Consider the following 6,434-nt stretch of genomic DNA (forward strand, 5'->3'; position numbering starts at 1 on the left):
AGGCACGCTCACTGCTGCTTTGCACTTCTTTTTGCGCTTAATAACCGCACCTAGAACCTGCTCGTCATGCATATTAGGTACCTGCTCATGCATGACTAAGCATCATTGCAGGTGAAGATCAAAATTCGTGTTGTTTTCAAAATACTTAGAATAATTTTTTGTTTAGCCTTTGGGCTTAATTTACCGAAAACTTATCCAAAGAAATAAACTTTGTATGTAACAACTGAGCCAGCACTTGCTGTGGGCTGTCCAGTAACAGCAGCACAGACAAAACCACAAATTCTGAAAGCCACAAGTCTTGTGTCTTTCTCAGCCCCGCCGCCAAGAACGGGCCGTTTCAGAGGCTGGAGAGACCTGCTGCTGGGGCTTCTACATCTCCTCAGGCTCCACCGGTTTAGTGCAAAGTCCTGTTTTGAAAACGCGATCTCTCGGGGAGTTAGGAGCAATTACATTAAGAGGATTTGACTATTAGGAGAGAGACTTTGAAATAGGCTTTAATAAATTGGAGGAGGAGAAAATGATTGGTACGTTCTGGGCAGTTTGTGTGGTGGAATGTCCCGTTTTGGATCAGCTGGCACATTTACTCCGGGACATGTAGCTTTATGTATTAGTCTTGCTATGTTCAAACACCCCTGTGTTCTGAGTGAGGAATCCTGCATATTTTGATCTCTGCTTGCACGTAGGAAATAGACTGTGAAATGGCTAGATGTTCTGCAGGCTTAAAAGGAAGACTGATTACCTTGTTTCCTGTATGCCAGTTTAGTGAAGCTTGAAATGAAATCAAATGGCTATTGTAACAAGCAAATCGGTTTCTGCTTAATAACAGAATAAAAGTAGCAACTGTTGTGGGATTAAAAGAACAGTATAGTTTATATAAGTTAGCATCATGAAAAGCTATTGTTTTGCACCAGAAATATCATCATTAATATCAGAACACAGATTATTCTCTCTCTCCCTTTGCACCTGGTTGCGTTGCCCTCCCCAGGTCTCCACCCTTGCCTTGTCGCTGCCTTCCGCAGGCACTCTGTGGTATCACATCATTTGACTGTGGTCCTAGCAGGTGCACTTTTCATTCAGAGGCTTGGGGAGACCAAAGGATCAAATTCCACCCACAGTGAATTGCTACCAGTACCTCGCAATCACCAATGGGCTGAAGTTTGCCCAGCAAAGTGCACACGCTCCAGCCATCTGAGTGTGTTAAAGGGTTGTTAGAAACCGTCTGCTCCTGCATTAGCATGGTGGTAGTCTCCTCTTGCCCAGCCAACTGACGAGCTTGGTTTCGGCACAATTCTCCCTAAGCAGAGAATTTTTGGGTGGTTCCCGAAGCCTATCTCCTGTTTGTAGCTCTGGAGGGAGCAAAATGAGACTGCGTTCCTCTCTTGTTTAACAAATGCTCCAGCTTTCCTTAGAAAAAAAATTCAGTGGTTGGAGTCAGATGTTGCCCAGTTCCTCCTAAGTTCCATGGAAAGCTGTTGTATTGAGTACTTGTAGGATCCAACCTCTAACAAATATCCAGTGCATCTTACGAGTAATTTCTTTGTTGATTGTGGCAGTCTTAAAGAACGGTAAAATTTATGTGATAGTTGGACTTTAGTAACGTAAGATCAAACTCCTGTGATCAGCTTTTTCCTTTAATGATGGATGCATGAATGATTGTGACCATGATACAGAGAAAATGCCTCACCCTTTCGCTTACTAGAGAGAAATGATTTTGCATTTGGCATGATTTTGGGAGCTACTGATGGATGGATGGGAAGCTGAACCTGGTTTTCAAAGACGTCTCTTATGTTCATTGTTGGATGTGCAAATGAGGACTGTAATGTTTCTGCATGACATTACATTTTTACTGTGTGTTATACTTAGTCCGATGTCAGTAGTTTTAAGAAGTATTGACATATTCTGAGAACAAATATGCAAAACCTTATGATTTCTTTTTAAAGCTTTGGTGCGTCAAAGACTCTAAATTCATGCCTAATTTCAAATGTATAGGGTGTTCTGTGACTTCCATTCACATCGTATTCTTGATGTCCAGCGTATGCTTAATCCTTTGCGAATCCGTTAGCAGTTTCAGCTGGTTAGATATTGTCTCTGTAGTGAGACTTTTCTTAATGCTGGGACTTGCAAAAATTGATGGATGTGTGTGGTCAGAAGCAAAATGTCCAGTGTTTAATGAAGCACTGAGTAACCAAATGTTTCTGATGTTTCTGAGTACAGCTTGTGACAAAAAGAAAAAAAACATAATACCTAGGACACACAGTAATCAGTAATTTATTCTAATGTATTTTTATTAATTCTTTTAGATGTCTCTTTAAACAACAGGGCATTTTCTGTGTTTTTTCCAGGGACAAGATTATGGCAGAACCAATTATTCCTTTCCAGGAGACAGAGGAAGGATTTGGTACCATTCACGTGGGAGGGATGGAAAGAGGAGGAGATTAACGCTGACCGGAGAGGTCACAGATTCACTTTGCAGAGGGGATGAATCCCACCTTCATGGGACTGTGCCAACAACGGTGAGAGTTACAGCTATTCACCAAAGTTTTCCTTCTCACGCAGCCCCAGTTTGTAGCCTGGGGAATAAGGATTTGCTGTGATCTGGACACGAGAATGAAGACCATGCTTTGTCCAGCACAGTGGGACATCTGCATTGCTTCAGCTGTGTACGCTAGCCTGCTCAGTGGTGGGAAAGGGGTGACTCATGACAGCGCTGAGACAATCTCTTATTATCTAAAACGTGTGAAAGCTGTGGTTTGCTATTGCTCCGAGCAGATGGCAGTGTTTCTGAGCTGTCGGGTTTCTGGAGGAGGTGGTGGTAGGAAACCAAACCATTAAATGCTGCTGCAGGAAACTGCTGAGTCAAGACTGGGGCAATCACGTGAAATGCCGAAAAAAGAAACCTTGGTGAAGAGATCAGAGAGCAGGTTGGAGCACACAGCTGCAAAACTTCCTGCAAAGGCATTCTGAAATCTTGTGTTGTGACACAGCTGGAAAACCACATTCCTAGCCTAGCAGGAGCAGCAGAGGCACAGGCTTATTTCGCCACAAGCCTGTTATACAAACATAAGTCTCATATGGGCAGCTTGGCTTCATCGTGGGCTGGCTGCCTGGGGAGGCGAATGCAAGGCAGGAGCTGGGCTTTGGCGTGGTGCTGGTACCACAGGTGCTCCTTCGCTGTGCCACTGCGGGCACCCTCGATGCAATGAGATGTGGGGCAAGGTGGTGCTGTTGCTGTCAGGACACCCTTGATGCCGTGGGATGCAGGACAAGGTGGTGCCATTGCTGCTGGGGCACCCTCCATGCTGCGGGATGTGGGGCGAGGTGGTGCCATTGCTGTTAGGACACCCTTGGTGCCATAGGATGTGGAGCGAGGTGGTGCTGTTGCTACTGGGGGACCCTGTTTTGCTCAGAAGCATCTGCAGCTGGTGCTGGGTGTGACGTGTACTGGAGTGCTCAGCAGCCAGGTTAACATGTGGCAGCAGATGAGATTTTGCGTTGTGTGAGTCACACTAAACTACCTCCAGATGTAGCTCTGTTTAATGTAAAAAATCCTGTTTGACTGACAGCATATTCTTTGGGCTCATAACAGCAAAGTAGAAAAATGTCAATACTCTCAATTTTGTGTTTTTATCGACATATGTTGCTAACTTGCTGGAGACACATCTGTCAGCTTCAGAGCAGGAGTTATTTTGTGAAGATGACTGGGTCTGCGCACAAGGCACCTGCCACTTCCAACTCTTGCGAAAGATGTGTTGACTGTAACTTTTTCTGAGAAGCTTCAGCAGGAAATTTAAAACTTCAGCAGGAAGTTATATATAAAATACCAGGTTGGAAGACTGTTTATTATACAGTCATCTTCGTATCTGGATATTTTAACTGCAGGACTGTAGTGCTACTGGATCCCTTGTGACCTAGAATAACATTACATCCCTTTCACAGAGAGCACATCAGGGCAGATGGTATGTGTAGTAATGATATATGTAATTAGTCTACAGTTTCCAGCTCTGACAGAGGTAGGAAACCAGGTCAGGCAAACCCTGAGCTAATGCATATTCGCTGCATTGTCCCGAGCAACAAAGCTCTTCCGGGGAATCATCTCTCCCCAGTTTGAGGTTGCGTGGCTGCTTCGTGCTTTTGGAGCTAGGACTTGAAGTAGCAGCCACTGGCACAGGAATAAGAAGGAAGAAACCGAAGGGACACGCAGATGGTGTCAGTTCTGCAAGCGGCAGAATCGCAGTCCTTTGGTTGCAGAACCAGTTCTCCCGAGGAGCGAGCCTGACCTACTTCGGGGCCGCAGCCTACGAGCGAGCTTTGCCTGCGCGGTGACAGTTCTAGCTCACCTCTGCAGAGGCTGTATTTTGTCATCTTTGTTCCCATCTTCCCTGCAAACTGTACCTCCTCCCCAGCACGCAGCTGGCAGAACGTGATCTGCCGTGTCTTGCCCAGCCTTCAGTGAAAATTCGTAGAGCAGCCTTGTTCTGAGCCTCAGACTAGCACCAGCTGAAAGATTTTCCTGCTGTAGTTAAGGGACTGCTTTTGAAAAAGGTATCTATTTTTGACCGTGGCAACAAATTGCTCTCAGATATACTTCAAGCTTCAGAGACTACAGAAGGGTAAATCAGAACATGCATTGTGATAATTTCATATGAGGTTTGGTCTGGGAGGGCGAAAAAGCTACATATTAAGTGAACATCTTGCTAATAATCCAGCACTGATATTTCAAGCTGTATTAAAACTACTTACTGCTCCAGATGGTAAAAAACAAATCCATTCCACATCGTCTTAGGTGCAGTTTACTTGCACACTAGCCCCTCTCTATTTGCAAAGTCATAGTGACTAAGCTTGGCAAAGCAGCACTGCAACCCTTGAGCCCTGCGATGGCCTGGGTGTTATGGAGTCTGGTGCCTGACCTGCGGCATGCCTGAATCACATAAAGCACCTACATGTTGGATCTACTGGAAAAGCAGTTACTGCAACCTCCTTGTTACTGAAAAGATCATTAGATATCATTAGACTTACACTTTTTTGCTAAGACAATTTCATAGCAAAAGCAAGTTAAGATTACTTAAGCATTTTAACACAGAAGGACCTCATGACAGCCCTGTTTTCCTCCAGGTCTAAAATACAGGTGTTTCACGCTGACAAAAAACTGATTGTTGTAAGGAGCAAGCGAGAGAACTATCATCGTTATAGAAGAAATTGGATTAACTGTATTCTTCTCCCCGAGTAGTCTCATTTAGCAGTAGTGGCTTCGCATTAGCTGCTGAAGTAGCTGAAGCCTTAAGCCGCGAGAGCAGACCAAGCGTAAACTTTTGACAAAACTAATGCTGCTAACAAAGAACTCACTGAATGCAGCAGATAGGAGCGGAATGAAGAAGATAAGGACCAAGGAGACAACTCCAGGAGAATAAAGTGACTTCAGAAGGTGGCCAGCCCAGTGATAGTGAAAACCAGTAAGAAATCAAGAGAGCAGTGACCAGAATTAAGTGATGGACCTGGGGATCGGGTGATGGGTGAACAGGTCTGAGAGGTGTGAACTGGGGCAGGGATCCCTCTCCTGAGACACCTGGCTCGAGCTGTAACTTAAGCACTAATTGGAAGCCTTCCCTCGGCCCTGGCATTCTCAGCAGGCTCCTAGGGCTGGACACTGTTAGGGTGGCCAGCGTGGGTAAATCCGTAAAAACCAATAAAAACATAGTATTTGCTGGATGTGAACTACTTTTCCTAAGCTTAATGGGTTTATTTATGGTGCTGCAAATGTCTTACTGATTTTAGAAAATTAACTTTCAAACTTACTTTTCTTCTCGTTTCTATCCTAATGCTTCTTTCCCATAAGCAGCAGCAAGGCAAGTTCTGAGTCACTTTAAGATGACCTTGTATCAGGCAGCAGTTGCTTAACCGGAAGAAAAACCTGCTCCATTGTAGGTTGGTCAACATCCATTGCTCCTCTTCCCAGTCAAGTCCACATTCTCCAAGGTACCCTCTGCACAAAGGCCAGTGTCTCTCAACCCCTCAAGTAAGTTTGAAGGTGTTCCATTTTCTGAATACCACAGTCTGTCTACTGTGGTATTTAATGGTGGGGAGGAAAAAAAAAAAAAAGGTAAATCCAAAGCTACCATCTTAAATTTGATTTGGCATCAGTTTCTCTCAAAATCAGAGGAAAGTACAGTAATGTATATTGCACTTCATACTGTAACAAAAGTATTTACTGCTCTCTGGTATTTTTCTCAAGAGTAGACAGATCTATCAATCGCCAAACATCCATCTGCTTCTGTAGGATATATGTATTTTTTTTAACAACAAAATTGTGTAGGATTGTGGAGAACGCAGGAAGCAGGAAATATTCTCTTTAAAGAGAAATTGTTAGTGGAAAAACCATCCCATGCAACTGGATGCCTCCAAGGTGTAACAGAGCAAGCAAGCCCCTGCGCAGTACT

Source organism: Opisthocomus hoazin, chromosome 14 (assembly GCF_030867145.1).
Source record: "Opisthocomus hoazin isolate bOpiHoa1 chromosome 14, bOpiHoa1.hap1, whole genome shotgun sequence".
Lineage (NCBI taxonomy): Eukaryota > Metazoa > Chordata > Aves > Opisthocomiformes > Opisthocomidae > Opisthocomus > Opisthocomus hoazin.